Genomic DNA, 19410 nt, shown 5'->3' with positions numbered 1-19410 from the left:
TATACCTACAGACTGACTGCCCAATATGACACTTTGCTTCTGATTAGTCAAATATGACATAAAGCTGTTACTGATCATATATTTAACATTACAAAATTTATATATTTTAAATAGAGTTGTGATTAGCTCATTCTATGCCTTGCGGATGCCATTGCGGATGGTATTTGCTTCGTGATACATTACCCGTGTTAAAATGGACTGTTTACCAATTACGGAAAAGGTCAATATCGCGTTGATGTATCATAGACGACATCATCCAATTGTCCGGACCGTTCACCGGATAGTTACGTTATTTAAGGAAACAGGAAGCGTTCAGCCACATGTGAAATGTCAACCATGACCTGCAACAAATGACGATGCCCAAGTAGGTGTTTTACCTGCTGTCACAGCTAATCTGCACATCAGTAGCAGACACATTGTGCGGGAATCGGGAATCTCAAAAATGTCGATGTTGAGAATGCTACATCAACATTGATTGCACTCGTACCATATTTCTAAGTTCCAGGAATTGAATGGCGATGACTTTGAACATCGTGCACAGTTCTGCCACTGGGCACAAGAGAAATTACGGGGTGATGACAGATTATTTGCACGCATTCTATTTAGTGACAAAGCGTCATTCACCAACAGCGGTAATGTAAACCGGCATAATATGCACTATTGGGCAATGGAAAATCCACGATGTCTGCGACAAGTGGAACATCAGCGACCTTGGTGGGTTAATGTATGGTGCGGCATTATGGGAGGAAGGATAATTGGCCCCCATTTTATCGATGGCAGTCTAAATGGCGCAACGTATGCTGATTTCCTACGTAATGTTCTACCAATGCTACTACAAGATGTTTCACTGCATGACAGAATGGCGATGTGCTTCCAATATGATGGATGTCTGGCACATAGCTCGCGTGCGGTTGAAGAGGTATTGAATAGCATATTTCATGACAGGTGGATTGGTCGTCGAAGCACCATACCATGGCCCGCACCTTCACCGGATCTGATGTCCCCAGATTTCTTTCTGTGGGGAAAGTTGAAGGATATTTGCTTTCATGATCCACCGACAACGCCTGACAACATGCATCAGCACATTGCCAATGCATGTACGAAAATTACAGAAGGCGAACTACTCGCTGTTGAGAGGTATGTCATTACACGTATTGCCAAATTCATTGAGGTTGACAGACATGATTATGAGCATTTATTGCATTAATGTGGTATTCACAGGTAATCACACTGTAACAGCATGTGTTCTCAGAAATGATAAGTTCACAAAGGTACATATATTACATTGGAACAACCGAAATAAAATGTTCAAATGTACCTATGTTCTGTATTTTAATTTAAAATGAGTTTCCTTCAGACCTGCAAAATAGTTGTCAACTCTTGCTATCAATTCTTCGTTTGAAGAAAATCTTCATCCACCAAGAAAAATTTTCAGTTTCGGGAAGAGATGGAAGTCTGACGGAGCCATATCACATGAATAAGGTGGGTGTGGCAAGATTTCATATCTTAGTTCATGTAGTTTTGCCATATAGTTATGGCACATGTGTAGGGGCGCGCATCAGGAGTCGTGGCACCCAACCTGCAGATAAGTTTTTCATTTCTAATTCTTCAGCTAAAATGTGATATACCCTTTCAGATGACATCTGGCAAGTGTGAGCAATTTCACACACTTTCCATTGATGTTTTTACATGACCATTTTGTGCACTTTTGCAATGATTTCTGGAGTAGTAATTAACGGAACAGAATGTGACGTAAAAGGATCGCCATTTCACCTGTCAGCCATTGTTATAGGTATATGTAGGTATAGTGCCAGATGAAAAAACAATGAGGCATTTGTGTCAGCATGGCAGCAGCTCCTAGAAAATCTAGATTTACTTCTGGAGGTGGTCAAGTTGATAATATAATACATGCAAAAATACTAGCTCACTTTGTTAAAACTTGAGCAATCTGAAATACTTTACTCGGAAACAATGCATCAGCAGAAGAATGTCACTTACGTATTTATTACTGTCCCTTAACTTATAACTTATCAGTCAATAAAATAGAGAATGATGGTCTCTTCTCAACATATAATTGATTATAAACTTCAATATACAGTTCTGACTAATAGTTCTATAGGTCGCACCGGATCTGACCAAGATGATGCCGTCATTGTTAATGATGACTGCAGAGTGAGCTCAAGCAGTGCTGTGCCCTGATGTAAGTAATCTTTCAGTAGTGCTGGTGTATGGAACAGCTTGATGGTATGTCTTCACCAATGTCACTTATTCATCACTGCGTTAGGCTGTCCTTACTTGTGGCTCCGCTGTGTACCATCACTGACATGAGACCTATTTCTTTGGATGACATCACAATAGAAGTGATGAAGTTAAACATTACACAACCACTGTTGCATTGGCCAGATAAGCTGCTGGAGGTGCTCCCTATGCAAAGTTTGATCTATGTGATTGAAACATTATACCCTGATCCAGTCCTTTCCTTCAATTGGCTAATGGACACGCAAGAAGGAAGAATTTCAACAGAGAGGATGCTTTAACATTTGCAGCAGTACCAAGACGAGCAAAGATGTACAGTCATGACCACGAATGTCACAATAACAGGCACAGTGTTAGTTTTGATTCTGGTTTGTGCAGCCTTTGCTTACCTTAGATGGAGGGCCGCTAATCAGTGTAATCCTCCATTTTATCACATACCACTAAACTGTTTAAGTAATCATATGTAAAGCAGAATGGTGGCATACAGAAAATTTGGATCAACAGAAGCGTATTCTAGAATTAAGAATGTGTGGAACTCACAGGGCGGGGCACGGAGAGCTGAGTTGACTGATGGAATGAGCACGGTTGGTTGTTTGAATGGAGAAGAGCTGTGACAGAACAGCGAGTGAGAAATGGTGATAACAGTAGTTATATGTTCTTGTAAAGGGGTTTTAATGCATGCTGAGTAGTGAGTAATAAGGCCTGAAGTTCAACGTAATAATGCGAGGAATGATGAATGAGTATGGATCACCAAGAAACCAGTGGACCAGAGTGCAGAGTGAAAGTATGACCTCTGAACCTTGAGGCTCGAGATGAATAGTGTTACGAAGGAAACTGAAAATAACATAGGTTGTAGCCATGTATACAGGGTCTCTTGTTGCAGACTGGTCATGGGTAAAGATGTGAGGGCTGCATCTTCCCAAAGGGGGATGATATGTAGCACCATTGCTATTTTGGGTGCTATTGTGGAAATAGTAGTTCAGCTATGGCTGCACTGAAAGCCATGGGTGCTGAGGCATTGGTATGCTGATTTCATCAATAGGCCTGTTTACCCACCACACTGCAGCAGAAGTGTTGGATGACGGTGTTGATTCATAAGTGATTGGAAGCATTGCATCAACATAACAACCATGCCATTAACCAGTATAGAAACACACTGATTTTAGCAGACATTTGAGCACTCTAGCAGCACCCATGATAATGAAGGGCATCACCAGTCACCACCGAGTTATGGGACAACAAGCAGCCAACACCGGTCCAGGTCACCACCTCCACAAGACCAGCTCCCTGTACTAAGCACACAGCCTGTGGACTTAGCTCTATGTGATGGATGAGCCACTTCCAGCCTTTCTAGCCACTTCCAGCCTTTCTTCAGCAGCATCTGAGCTTCTGTCTTGGAGGGCAGCAATTTGTATCCGCGACGGGTGTGGCCCATTGCACACCAACACTGGGGCGAGTGCTCCAGCAACCACTGTCAGCTGCGAGGGCAAGCTCTTCTGCTGGGTCCTGAATGTCTCCAAGAGGAAGCTGGCAGTCACAGCTGGTGCTTGTTGCATGACTTCCCACCATTCATATTGGTGTAGGCGTTGCTGAGTGGGCTAAACAAGTGACAGCATCGCTGGCCACAGATGTCACAACCAGCCGTGCCATATCCGGCTGGCTTCTGGTGTTGTCGGTGGGACTTCCACACTGCACAGCTGAGAGGTTGTGTCAATGAAATCATAGCACCACAAGTATATATTTTACCTTGCAGCTATGTTTTCCTACCATCCTCCCCATTGCATAATACTGACTGAACTATGTGTAAAGCTTGCTCAGAAGGCTATATTCCAGTCATTAACAGTCCAGATGACATGAGTATCCCACCGAGTCAGTTAGTTTTGGCAATTAACCTCTCTTCAAACATGTGTCCAGGTTTGAGTTGAATGGCCCACTGACATTGTTGCATATTGTGTGTTCACCTGGTTGAATAAAGATGATGAAGGAAATCGAGTTAGTATATGTAAAGACCTGGTCTGAGATTGACCTGTTGTTGGCTTAAGAAGCTGAAAGCCAGTTTGCAATCAAATAAAGGTCAAGTCAATTATTATCCGCTTTTTAGTTATATTTTTGTTTATTTCGTTTTACGTTGATGACACATGCTTTGTTTATTTGTTGTTATACCTTTGCAATTTTCAAGCTGTTCTGTTAGGTTCATTATCACTGCCGTGCTATTAATCATGGCTGCTCCACTGTCTATTTGAACCAAAGAAGAGCAACATTCATTGATCCGTTTTTTGTGGTCGGAACGCGTATCAGGGGCCAAAATTCATTGAAGAATTTCGGTACAGTACCGGAACAGAGTTTGCCACAACAGAGTGTCTACGAATGGATTGAAAAATTTCTAAATGGTCACACAAGTGTTATTCACGATGAAGAAGCCCGACAACCGTTTACCGCCACAAATGAAGAAACCATTGAGCTTTCACATGAAATATTCTCTTAAAAACACAGATCCATCGTTACGAGCCGGAGAGTAAACGGCAGGATATGGAATGGAAACATCCAAATTTGCCGTGCAAGAAAAAGTTCAAGACCCAACTGTCCACAGGAAAACGGAAGCTTACGGTTTTTTGGGATGCACAAGGTCCATTACTGAAACATTATGGGCAAAGGGGCACAACAATAAACAGTGTACGTTACAATGAGATGCTTACTGCCAGGCTAAAGCCTGCAATTCAAAGCAAATGCTGAGTATTGCTGTCAAAAGGTGTTGCATTGTTGCACGACAATGCCTGTCCACATACTGTTGCCCACAATGCTGAAACGCTCCAGAAACTCAAATTGGAAGTACTGGATCATCCTTCATATAGTCCCGATCTTGCCCCTTCTGACTATTGCATGTTTGGTCCACTCAAACAGGCATTAAGGGGCCGTTGATTTGCCTCGGACGAAGCTGTAAAAGAAGCGGTGCATTCTATGCTCACAACTCAAACAAGAACCTTCTTTTATGAGGGCATCAGGAAGCTTGTACAACGATGGATGAAGGGCATTGAAGCGCAAGAGACTACATCGAAAAATGATGTAAGTTTCCTATTTGATTACAATAAAATTTTATAACTACTTTGCGGATAATAATTGATTTACCCTTGTATACAGCAGTAAATTAGGAAAGTATTTCGTATTTAATTTTGTTAACATGTTCTGCCAGGCACCAAAGGAAAATTCGGTTAATGTTAATATTTGTATCATCATCAAGTGTACAAGTACACAAATATGTGATGTGGCTGTTATTCAGTGATTACTCTATGTGTATCCTCATTTAGTATACACAGAAATTTTAGAAACCTTGTCAGCTTTCTGCTCCCCAGGTGGTTCATCATCTTCACCTCCCTTCATGAATTCTTGCATGAGAGTGGTTGCTCTGAAAAAGAAATTGACAATTTCATAGGTATGAACGTAATTTTTTGAATTCAGATGTAAACTAATGTTATACTGACAACATCTGAAAGCAAATTTAGTGAGAAATTATTTAGTTTGTTGTTATAAAGATCGTCAATGAATTTAGTACCCCTGCAACATTTAAGCCTTCGAGGAATATATTAACAATACAATTTCCTTAACAATGTACCAATGAGAACATTAAAACAAAGTACCATATCCGTCGTCTACTGGCATAAATGTGGAAAGTAGTGTTCAGTGCTTTTATGTATTGCTAACTTCACTCTTTTCATAACAAAATAAGCAGAATGAGAGAGTGAGGAAGTTTTATTTCCTTAAAATGTCAAAGGAGCCTAAACTTGAAAGTACATATCGGGATGGGACTGATGGTTTGTTGGTTTAAAGGCAGGAGAAGGGACCAAACTACGAGGTCATCAGTCCCATGTTCCTATTAAAACAATTCCACAAGTGTGAGAATAAAATGGATGAAACATATAACACAAAACGGAAAGAAAGGAAAAGCCAAAAGAACGAAGGGAAGGCAACGAACACTAAAAGGAAAAAGAGGACAAGAAAACAACACAGAGACGCTAGAAAGAGAAGAGAGTAAAACATGAAAGCAGATTACAGTGGCTGGCCAACCACGAGAATAAAAAGGAAAAGCCAGCCACTCTGCAACACATTAAAACCCCCACCCTAAAAGCACTAGGGCGGAGGACACAGAGGGACAAAGGACATGCGCTAAACCCTACATAGAAGTATAAAACCCACTCTCACGGATAAAATGTAAAACTATAGCTGCTGTGGAGGCATTGTTGCCCAACACTGAAGGCAGAGTGCTGGGAAAGTCTGCCACAGAGCGGCTAAAAGTGAGCAGTCCAGCAAGAAGTGGACAACTGTCATTTGGAAGCCACAGCAACACTGAGGTAGAGCCTCACAACGGATTAGGTAACCATGCATTAGCCACATATGGCCAAATAAAGAGCAGGCAGAAAACAACTGATTCCCTGTGAGAGGCCTGCATGGAAGACTTCCACACATTCGTAGTCTCCTTAATGACACGCAGTTTGTTGTGTGTGCTGTTACGCCATTCAGTCTCCCAAAGCCGGAAAACCCTGCGATGTAAGACAGATCACGAGTCAGCTTCGGAGATGCCTATCTCCGGAAGTAGTTTCAGCATCGCCTGTTTGGCCAGCCTGTTGGCCAGTTCGTTGCCGAGGATTCCGATGTGTCCTGGGGTCCACACAAACACCACAGAATGGCGGGACTGTTCCAGGGCATAGATGGAATCCTGAATGGATGCTACCAGCGGGTAGCAAGGGTAGCACTGGTCGATAGCTTGTAGGCTGCTCAAGTAGTCAGTACACAGGAGAAATGACTCGCCAGGGCATGAGCGGATGTATTCAAGAGCACGATATGGACGCCAGCTCTGCAGTGAAAACACTGCAGCCAACTGGCAAGGAGTGCTGCTCAATATGTCCTCCATGAACATACGCGAAGCCTATGTGACCATCAGCCATTGAGCCGTCGGTGTAAACCACTTCAGAACCCTGAAGCATATCGAAGAGTCGAGAGGAAGTGACCGAAGAGTGGCGGGGTTAACAGAGTCCTTAGGGCCATGCGAAAGCTCCAGACAAAGCTGCGGCTGTGGTGTACACCATGGAGGCATACATGAACGGACCACAAGTAGAGGTGGTAAAGGGAAGAACTCCAATTCAGAGGGAAGGGACCGCAGGCAAACCGCAATCGTTAGCCCCAATCTGGGTCACCAATGTGGGAGATGGACTGTTGTGGGTGGTAAAAGGTGATGGTAATTCGGATGCTCAGGGGAACTATGAATATGTGCTGCGTAACTGGCGAGCAGTTGCGCACGTCTGATCTGCAGTGGAGGGACACCAGCCTCCACCAGTACATTGGTCACCAAATTCGTCCTAAAAGCTCCTGTCGCTAATCGAACCCCACAGTGGGGCACAAGGTCGGGTAAATGCAATGCTGAAGGCACTGCCGAAACATAAACCACACTCCCATAGTCAATTTGGGAGTGGACAAGGGCTCTGTAGAGCTGCAGCAGCGTAGAGCGATCTGCACCCCAATTGGTGTTGCACAGGCAATGGAGGGCGTTGAGGTGCTGCCAGCACTTCTGCTTAAGCTGACGAAGATGAGGGACCCAAGTCAATCGAGCATCGAAAACCAGTCCTAGGAATTGATACGTCTCCACTACAGTGAGTGGATCGTCTTTAAGGTAAAGTGCAGGTTCCGGATGAACGGTACGATGCTGACAGAAGTGCATGACACACGTCTTTGCGGCTGAAAACTGGAAGCCGTGGGCTAGAGTCCATGACTGCACCTTGTGGATGGCTCCCGGGAAGCGCCACTCAGCAACAACAGTAATGGAGCAGCAGTGCAAAATGCCGAAATCGTCTGCATACAGAGAAGGTGAGTTGGAGGGCCCGACAGCTGCTGCTAGACTGTTAATGGCTACTAATAGAGAGACACTCAATACAGAGCCCGGGGGGCTCCATTCTCCGAGACACGGATGCAACTACGGGAGTCACCAACTTGGACACGGAACACGGAAGGTACAGAGTGACAGGAAGTTCTAGATAAAAATCAGGAGTGGTCCCCGGAGACCCACTCATACAATGTGGCAAGGATACGATGTCGCCAAGTCGTGTCGTATGCTTTACGTAAGTCAAAAAAGATGGCACTCAGATGTTGCTGTCTGGAAAAGGCTGTTCCGATGGCAGACTTGATGGACAATAGATTATCAGTGGTAGAACGACCCTGGCAGATGCCGCCCTGACATGGAGCCAGCAAGCCATGTGACTCCAGGACACAACCCAACCGCCGACATACCATACGTTCCAGCAGCTTACAAAGAACATTGGCGAGGCTGATGGGCCGATAGCTATCCACATCAAGCGGGTTTTTATCGGGTTGGAACACCGGAATGATGGTGCTCTCCCGCCATTGCGATGGAAAGACGCCATCGGACCAGATCCGGTTGAAGATGACGAGAAGATGTTGCTTGTAGTCAGATGAGAGATGTTTAATCATCTGGCTGTGGATGCCATAAGTCCCAGGAACTGTGTTGGGGCAATGTGCAAGGGCACTGAGGAGCTCCCACTCTGTAAATGGGGCGTTGTACGATTCACTGCAGCGTGTAGTGAATGAGAGGACATTCCATTCCAGCTGCCGTTTGAGTGTGCGAAAGACTGGGGGGTTGTTCTCCGATGCAGTGGCTTGAGCAAAGTGCTCAGCAAAGTGCTCCGCAATTGCGTTTGCATCGGTACATAACTCGTCATTTATGGTAACACCGGGAACAGCTGTTGGGGCCTGGTACCTGAAAAGACATTTGATCTTTGGCCAAACTTGGGAAGGTGACGTGTGGCACCCAATGGTGGAGACGTATCTCTCCCAACACTCTTTTCTTCTGTTGTTTGATAAGATAGTGAACAAAGGCATGGAGCCTTTTAAAGGCTATGAGGTGCTCCAGGGAAGGGTGCCACTTGTGCCGCTGTAGAGCTCGCCGATGCTTCTTAATTGCTTCAGCGACTTCCGGCGACCACCAAGGGACTGCCTTACATCTCAGGCACCCTAAAGAGTGAGGACTCGCATTTTCTGCTGCAGAAACAATTGTGCTGCTCACCTGCTCAACCATCACATTGATGTTACCATGTAGGGGAGATTCAGCAGTGACAGCAGTCCGCCTTGTTCAAAGCCCATCTGGGCAGGCGTCCATGTGCTGATGCTGGGGCAGTAACAGGAAGATGGGGAAGTGGTCACTACCATACAGGTCGTCATGTGCTCTCCAGACGATAGATCGGAGAAGTCCTGGGCTGCAAATTGATAAATCAATGGCCGAGTAACTACCATGAGCCACACTGAAATGTGTGGTGGCCCCAGTATTTAAGAGGCAGAGGTCGAATTGCGACAGTAAGGTTTCGACATTTCTGCCACGGCCAGTAAGCATGGTACCACCCCACAAGGGGTTATGGGCATTAAAATCTCCCAGAAGTAGGAAAGGATTAGGGAGTTGATCAATCAGTGCAGCTAATACATTCAGGAGTACTGCGCCATCTGGAGGAAGATATACATTGCAGACAGTTATTTCCAGCGTCATCCTTATTCTGACAGCCACAGCTTCAAGAGGGGTTTGAAGGGGCACATGCTTACTACAGACCAAGTTTAGGACATAAACACAAACTTCACCTAAAACTTGATTATAGTTGCTACGGTTCCTGTAATATCCCTTATAGCCATGGAGGGCATGGGTCCGCATTGCTGGGAACCAGGTTTCCTGGAGGGCAATGCAGATAGCAGATGTAAAGCTTAACAGTTGCCGTAGATCAGCCACACAGTGGAAAAAACCGCCGCAATCCCACTGGAGGATGACATCGTGAGACTGGGAAGGCATGGAACATCCAATGAGGCAGTTTACGCCTCAGAGTCACCTGCTGCCACCGATTTATTGCTCAGTCACAGGAGTTACTTGCTTCTGACAAGCTGGGGGATGTTTCTGTAACCAGCACGCCCCATAAGAGCTTAAATATGGTCCAGGGTATCATATTTCACAGAGACCTTCTTTTGCAGTTCGATGATGAGCTGCGTGCCAATTTAGAGCAGTGAGGTGTACATTTCGTCCAGCTTGTCCACTCATCGGCCTCAGTGGCCACCAAAATCTCCACCCCATCCTCAGCCGCAGATCCTGTAGGTAGCGGTGGTGTGGGTGCCATCGTAATTTCCTTGGTCTTAGGGGTTTTCTTTTTGGATTTCTCTCACTGCTCCTTGGGTTTCCCTGGCTGGGAGGACTTCACTGGCTCAGTCTCTGGGACTGAGGATGAGCGTGAAGTCCTATGACCAACTGTTTTTAGGCTCTTCAGCCACTGGCTGGTGTCGTCTTTCCCACTAGAAGAAATCTGGGAAGAGAACGACCCAAGGGACCCCTTCCTAGTGAGAGAAGCTGAAGAAGACTTATGCTTCTCCGGCTTAGAAGTGGGGACGGACGTCCTCAATGGTTGGGGGAGGGGGGGCGTGTTGCTACCGAACTAGATGGGGCAGGAGCAACAGGGAGAGAAATGCCCCCTACCATCAAGCAGGCAGGTGTAGTCTTCCAGCTCTGAGAGGTGACCTGGGTTGGTGGAGCTGATGGTGCCAGAATTGTTGTAGCGGCGGCTTAAGACGATGTCACATACACAAGATGCAGGCATTCAAATTTTCTCTTAGCCTCACAGTGTAGATCAGTCTGTCCAGGGTCTTGTACTCCATGATTTTCCTTTCTTTCTGGAGAATCCTGCAGTCTGGCAAGCAAGGCGAATGGTGCTCTCCGAAGTTGACACAGATGGGAGGCGGGGCACATGGAGTATTGGGATGTGATGGGTTTCCGCAATCTTGGCATGTGTCGCTGGGAGTTCAGTGGGAAGACATATGGCCAAACTTCCAGCACTTAAAGCACTGCATCGGGGGAGGGATATATGGCTTTATATCACACTGGTAGACCATCACCTTACCTTCTCGGGCAATGTATCACCCTCAAAGGCCAAGATGAAGGCACCAGTGGCAACCTGATTAGCCTTCAGACACGAGTGGACAAGCTGGACGAAATGTACACCTCACTGCTCTAAATTGGCGCGCAGCTCATCGTCGAACTGCAAAAGAAGGTCTCTGTGAAATATGATACCCTGGACCATATTTAAGCTCTTATGGGGCGTGCTGGTTACAGAAACATCCCCCAGCTTGTCAGAAGCAAGTAACTCCTGTGACTGAGAAGAGGCTGCTCTTTGGATCAAGACTGACCCAGATCTTATTTTGGACAAGCCCTCCACCTCCCTGAACTTGTCCTCTAAATGCTCAACAAAAAACTGAGGCTTCAATGCCATGAAAGATTCCCTCATCAGCTCTCGAACATACAAGGTACGGGGGCAAATAAGATTCGCTGCCATCCTTAGCCTGACATTCCTCCCATGGTGTGGCCAGGGAGGGGAAGGATTTGGTGTCATGCTTCTGTGCGTTGAATTGAGCCCCTGATCGCTTAGAGACTGCTGGTGTTTCACCACCAGCAAAAGATGATGGTCTATGCTTCATCGCGTGTCATCTGCCCTGATGCCACCCACTCCAACCAAGGGCCCTTCCCATGGGTTCCACCCAGCCGCAGCAAAGGCCACCTGGCAGGATGGCTATTGCCGGGAGTCCCGATGCCCCAGGGGGATGAGCATCTACCCTTTGGCACACGCGGGGAGTTAACGGTGCAGGCATCAGCAGAGTGATCCCTGTGTGGTCAGGGGGCTACAACCAAAAGGGTACAATGGCGGCCCCACCACAACGGACTGGCTACCGAGCTGGATATCAGGTGCAAAGAAGCCCATGGTCATCGTCGATTCAGAAATCGACGCTGCATAGTGGAAAATGCACCCAGCCCAAGAGATGGAGAATGGGCAGGACTGCATTGCAATGACGAGAAAGTGGGCTAAGGATCTCAATGCACAATGCACCTTGTAAGGCGCCCTTCCCCAATTGGCACGCTCTTTGGGAAAATTTTGAAGAATGGAGGTCAAACCCTACAGGGGACCATCACATAAAGGCCAGAATGTGTGAAACTCCTTTTATTCACCTCGTACGACAGACAGAGATACCTCGGGCCTATTCTAACCCCTGGACCCGCAGGGGGGAGTGGGGACTGATATCTTTACATTTGATACAAAACTACTGACACAGTGGGCACATGGGAAGTAACATATCCTGCCATCCTTCTACCTGACAACTTCTTTTTGACTAAAAAAAAAAAAAAAAAAAAATCACGTGTGTGGCGGTGTTGGGATGTCTGTTCGTTTCAGTTTCTCATAGCAGCAATTGATAGTGTTCCTAAATTTCCTCTCCATCCCCATGTGCCCACTGTGTCAGTAGTTTTGTATCAAATGTAAAGATATTACTTAACAGCACCTTGCATCTTTTGGAAATCAAAGACTACAAAAGTTTCTTAGCTCAGTACATCTGATCGAAAGCTTAGTAAATATAGGTATCATCTGCTGGGAATACAACAACCAATAGGAATTAACCTACAGATGACCTGACATAGGTCACACATTATTTTATTACTAGTTTTGTTCATCAGGTGCAAGCACCTTCAAAAATGCATTTTCCTGATGGCACCATGTAAAAGGCGTAAAGCTCCCCTAGTGCCATCATAACCACAAGGTACTTACAAACAGTCCATCAAGTTAGGAACTATTCAGCATCTATGTATCAAAGAAAAGTAAGTTTTTTATACTACAGAGAAATCCTGCTTTTACACTTTTCGAGGAACTTCAAAAAAATGTTGTAAAATGCGGGAAAATGTAAAATGTGGGAAATAATGTTTTAAGCTGTAAAATTTATTGATAGGATATCCCCTTGCATTTTTGACCGTTTGTATGATATATGTAGATAACAGGCATCAACAGACTTGTCAGGCAGTTTTTTATTACCTAATAAAGGTTAATTATCTAATAAAAACCCCTGATGTAACTGGCACTGATAACTGTCTGGGAAATAGGAATGTTTGCTCAATTTAACACATCAGACTCCATGTTTTTGAAACCCTGCAGCTGTCAGTCATTAGTTAAATAATGAAATACTGCACTAGTTACGTAATTTTTCATGCTTAGCATGACGTGTTTTGAGAATTTTTTTCTCGTCAAGTGCAAATATGTACATAAATATTTTGTGTGGTGTTTGAAGATGTGTTATTTTGCGTCTCTTGCACTGTAGCCATCTTTTTGAAGTGATCTGGTACCATGCCTCCTCAGTTATGTGGAAAACCCCTCACACGCAAACTAACACTCACATCGCTTGTTTGTCTAACTTCACAACAAATACATATGTAAATACTGCACTTGACAATGAGAATAAATTCTTGAAACACATTTTGCTCAGCATGAAACAACTACATAACCAGCGATGTTTTTAACCTAAAAACATTTGAGCAATTCAAAGTGAATAACGATGGCAACTTGTGCTACAAGTGGCCAAACGCTGAAACACGCTAAATATGGTTTGACAAAGGTATCAGGGTATCCACAACAATCACAAAACTGCATTTGCGCAGTAGAGACAGTTTGGAAATAGTTGTGATTTGTCATGATATCTTTACTCGAATGGACCTATTTACTCCCATCAGTCACCACGCCAAGTAGAGCTTGGCAGTGGCAGGAGATACGGCACGAACTGTTCCAACTTTTCCACATTTACTGGTTCAAATCCACTAAGTAGAGTGCCCTGGTGTCAAGAAACTTAACCACGTAATATTTGTAAACGATAATGGATGACCAGCATAATATTTTTCTCCACAAACATTTTTTCTTAATGTGTAAATAGTGAGAAAATTATAAATATGCTGACACAAAATTGGGCGCAAATTAACATTGTGAACATAAGAAATTTGACGGGGACGATAAAAATGTCATAAATGGCGGAAAAACATTAATTCCGGGAACGTAAAAGCAGGGTTATGCCATAGTTCGGCCTTTCAAGGAAACATTACATTCATGGCGGGATCATCCCCTTCAGTAACAAATGTGCACTGAGCGACCTACTTCACCTAAGTTTTGTTGTCCTTTCTGCTTTTGCTAGCCTTTCTTCAAATATTAGGTGAGTTGTAGAGGCAATGAAGCAGTTGTTTATGCTGCTCATGTTCGAACAGTAGCAGCTCTCAGTAGTGCATTTGTTCTACACTAGGCTATCTGCTGCACTTATTATTTTGCCACCACTGTGTACATGAAGGCGATACCTCATTAAAAGTCTGCCTCAGAAGTGATGTGGATAAGAGAGAGAAAGTTTAAGGGTCTTGCCTACTTCACTGGCGTCAACAACCAAAATAGGCCTTGCCATCCTCAAATACTTTATCTTCTCCCTTATATGCTATCAATGAAAACTTGGGAGAAGCTGGTTCTTTCTTTGGCAGTTATCAGCTCCTTACATGTATTTTCTAAATTTTTTACCTCATCATTTACAACTGTTCAGCATGATCTACATTATCTCCTTATGTTGCTACCATTCTGAAGATACTGAAGAATTCTCCTCTCTTAATTCAGTAGAGCTACAAATTCTGGTTTATTTATTGGTTCTGCACCTAAAAATGCAGTTGTAAGTAGTTTGAAAGATTCAGTTTTTAAATACAAAATTAATGGTAAATGCTGACAATTTGGGATCTGCAAAAATTTAAAATGCATTTCAGATACTTACTTTTCAGCTGCAGCTCGTTTGCGTTTTCCAGGTTCCATGTTGAAAGCAATTATTTCTTCCTGTTGTTGCTGCCTTTCTTGTTCAGACCTGTGTAGCTGCAGATGGACCTTCAAACTTGTAGGAATTAAATATCTCTCACAAAATGGGCACTGCTCTTTCATAGATTCACGTTCCTGTAAAGATATTGTGATATGTGAGTGCCACCATCATGGAGATGAAATTAGTGGCTTCATATTTCTTCTACATCAGTGGTCTCAACTTTTCTGGGACCATTACTGCAGGGTACGATCATATATTTGCTAGCAATACCCTCCCCTTTCCCATCCCTCTGCTATAATCTGTGTTAGCACCAATCTAAAACTTCAAACTGAAAAATAATTTTCTTTGAACATTTCCAATTTTAAAATGACAAAAGATAAGAGGTATTTAGTTTTTGTAGGTGTGTTATTAAACCATAAATTAATGAGTAAACTCTTCCGGGCTAAGTTGCCGTGGTCGATCTGTAGAACTACTTCTCCCTGACGTTTCGTTCTCAACTACGGAGAACATCTTCCGAGGTGAGTCGACGACTGGCTGCTAGGAGCTGGGGCCGCCGCTTATATAGAGATCGTAGGGGGCGCCACCACACGTCACATGGCGTCGATGTGCAGCTATCTCTGGCTATCGTCTGTTCTCTCGATTGCAGGCAATCGATTGTCACGTGATTGATGCAACGTCGACCGCCATATCTTATCCAATTTTAATCCTTCTTCTTTACGATTAAAATTGTATTGATGTTTGTGGATTTCAATTGCCTCTCTATACATACGTGTATAATAGTGCGACGTCCTCGCTAGCACGCTTGTTTCACCAAATTTTATGTCGTGATCTCCATCCTTAAAAACATGTTCCGCTACTGCCGATTTGTCGATATGTCCCAAGCGACAGTTTCTTTTGTGCTCCGTCAACCGTGTATTGATGCTTCTTTTTGTAGTTCCTATGTAAACCCTGCCGCAACTACACGGAATTTTATATACCCCTGGGGTGGCTAGGGGGTGACGAGCATCTTTTGTTGATCTTAGGCATTCACTAATTTTCTTAGTAGGTCTGAAAATGGTCTCTACCTGAAACTTGGCTAGTACTTTTCCAATGCGATCCGTGATATTATGGATGAACGGAAGAAATACTTTTCCAGCTGATGGTTGTTGCTGTCTCCTATTTTTAGGCCTTTTTCTATTTGGGTGAAGTGCTCGATTAATCTCCTTTTTTGTGTAACCATTTTTCGCAAAGACCATTCGTAAATGATTTAGTTCTTCTTGTAGGTAGCCTGGTTCACAAATATTATTGGCCCTATCCACTAGTGTTTTTATGACCCCCCTCTTTTGCCTAGGGTGGTGGTTTGAGTTCTTATGGAGGTAGCGATCGGTATGTGTACCTTTCCTGTAGATCGCTACCTCCATAAGAACTCAAACCACCACCCTAGGCAAAAGAGGGGGGTCATAAAAACACTAGTGGATAGGGCCAATAATATTTGTGAACCAGGCTACCTACAAGAAGAACTAAATCATTTACGAATGGTCTTTGCGAAAAATGGTTACACAAAAAAGGAGATTAATCGAGCACTTCACCCAAATAGAAAAAGGCCTAAAAATAGGAGACAGCAACAACCATCAGCTGGAAAAGTATTTCTTCCGTTCATCCATAATATCACGGATCGCATTGGAAAAGTACTAGCCAAGTTTCAGGTAGAGACCATTTTCAGACCTACTAAGAAAATTAGTGAATGCCTAAGATCAACAAAAGATGCTCGTCACCCCCTAGCCACCCCAGGGGTATATAAAATTCCGTGTAGTTGCGGCAGGGTTTACATAGGAACTACAAAAAGAAGCATCAATAAACGGTTGACGGAGCACAAAAGAAACTGTCGCTTGGGACATATCGACAAATCGGCAGTAGCGGAACATGTTTTTAAGGATGGAGATCACGACATAAAATTTGGTGAAACAAGCGTGCTAGCGAGGACGTCGCACTATTATACACGTATGTATAGAGAGGCAATTGAAATCCACAAACATCAATACAATTTTAATCGTAAAGAAGACGGATTAAAATTGGATAAGATATGGCGGTCGACGTTGCATCAATCACGTGACAATCGATTGCCTGCAATCGAGAGAACAGACGATAGCCAGAGATAGCTGCACATCGACGCCATGTGACGTGTGGTGGCGCCCCCTACGATCTCTATATAAGCGGCGGCCCCAGCTCCTAGCAGCCAGTCGTCGACTCACCTCGGAAGATGTTCTCCGTAGTTGAGAACGAAACGTCAGGGAGAAGAAGTTCTACAGATCGACCACGGCAACTTAGCCCGGAAGAGTTTACTGATAAAGACGCCGGCCGTGAAAGCCTACATGGAATGATTCATAAATTAATGAATCAATGAGACAAGTATTGCTGTTTATTTCTAATGGCTATTTTTAAATAGAATGATGAAGTAATTCTCAGTGTAATTTGAGTGCTATCTACATTTCCTACTAAGAGAAAAAAGTTAGCTATCCACACAGAGGTTAGACACTTTAAAACATGCTTCCTCTGCATCACACCTCTCCCTAGCAACACGATTCACTGAACCCTGAACTCCCATTTAAAATCAATCAAATTAAAAAGAAAAACTTAGGCTTACTGTTCGTAAATCACTGGAATCCTAGCATTTTTACTTCTGAAGTGGCAAAACTTGGAAGACTTCAGGCTACCATTGTTTTGTGTCTAACCATTCCCACTAATAATAATGAATTAATAATAATAATAATAATAATAATAATAATAATAATAACCTGTTCACCAGGCGGTGCACCTATAAACATGCACCAGGAACTCTCAATCTCTGGTTTTACACCACTAGCAAAAGCTAGAAAATTGACGAGATGCAAACATGATTCATACAAATAAAGACATAATTACCCCAGGTGGACGATACACCCACTGCTAAGTGGCAACCACGCATTTTGGGGAGCTAGGACCTATATGAGAGAGAGCAAGTTGGAGTGCTCTAGTGAACGTTCAAGAAAAGCACATACCTACATTGGCACTTGCAACACTCCGACATCCATTTGAGCAGGAAAACTACACAATCTCATAACAGAACTCATGAAGTACAAAATCTAAATTCTCACCCAGCAAGAAACACGCTTCATAGATTCAGAAACGATAGACTACAATAATTACATAACCTTCAAAAGTCTAACAAATAAGAAAATTGGTAAAATAGAAGGGAGCAGAACTTTTTGGCATGGCTTTCTTTGTAGGCAACAAAGATGGCCAAAATTCCATAAGATGATGTGAAAAATTCTACTCAGTGATTTTAATTCCCAAACTGGCAGGGAACACAAATACAAGAGGACAGTGGGAGACTATTCCACTCACAAGTTCACCAATAAGAATGGCACATGACTCATTGAGTTATGGGGAAAAAAAGAAAAAATTTAATTATGTCAACTCACTTTGCAAAAATTCCAAAACACACACAGACACACACACACACACACACACACACACACACACACACACACACGGTTGTCACCCACCCATCATTTAGGAGAATTTTAGACTGATCATTTGGGGATATAAATGACAAGTACAATGTGCAAGTACGCTCAGGTGCAAACATCGATTCGGATCATTATTTAACCAGAATTGAAATTAAATTCACACCCAACAAAAAATTCAAAAGGAAAATGCTGGTGGATCCGAAATTTGGTCTACAGAGAAAACAAAGATTCTAAAATAACAGAAAAATGGAAAGAACAACCTGAAAAAGACTAGACGAAATTTCAAACTGAAGTCATCAAAACAGTGAAAGACCTGATCCTTCTTCACAAAAGACCAAAACACTCTTGGTAGAATCATGAATGTGAAAATGCACAAGAGCAAAGAAAAACAGCACTTCAAAATTACAATTTCAACAAATGAGATGAAACACACAAGAAATTCCTTTAAGTTTGCAAGCAAACAACCAAAATTTTAGGACAAAATGAACGAAAATATTCGATGACCGACTGCAGTCAACTGAAGACAACTTCAAAAATTATAACACACACAACTTCTACAAGACCTTTGCAAACCAAATCAAAGAGTACTCATCAAAACCTATGATTTCGAAAGTAAAGTGGTAAATTAGCATTGACAAATAAAGAAAACTGCCAAGAACTAGCCACACAATTTTCACAGGTGTTAAACTGTCTGGAACCCAAGGACAGATTCCAAAAAATACATCCAGAAATCACAAGAGAAAGTCCGTCACCACCACTCACACATCAAGAAACTTAAAAACAACAGAGGATCAGGAGAATGAATTTTTGAAAAATTTAGGTCCAAATTCAGTCAAAGAAATTACACACATTTGGCAAAGAGAAAAAATCCTGGATGACAGGGCTGGAATGTTTCTCTAATCCATTCACTAATAAAAAAGCTATAACCACTACCTCTCTGTGTCACGTGTTAAAGAATTTGAAAAAAAAAATGTAATTACTCATATGG

The sequence above is a fragment of the Schistocerca piceifrons genome, chromosome 6, assembly GCF_021461385.2.
Source record: "Schistocerca piceifrons isolate TAMUIC-IGC-003096 chromosome 6, iqSchPice1.1, whole genome shotgun sequence".
Taxonomy (NCBI): Eukaryota; Metazoa; Arthropoda; class Insecta; order Orthoptera; family Acrididae; genus Schistocerca; species Schistocerca piceifrons.
Note: the sequence above shows the minus strand (reverse complement) of the source record.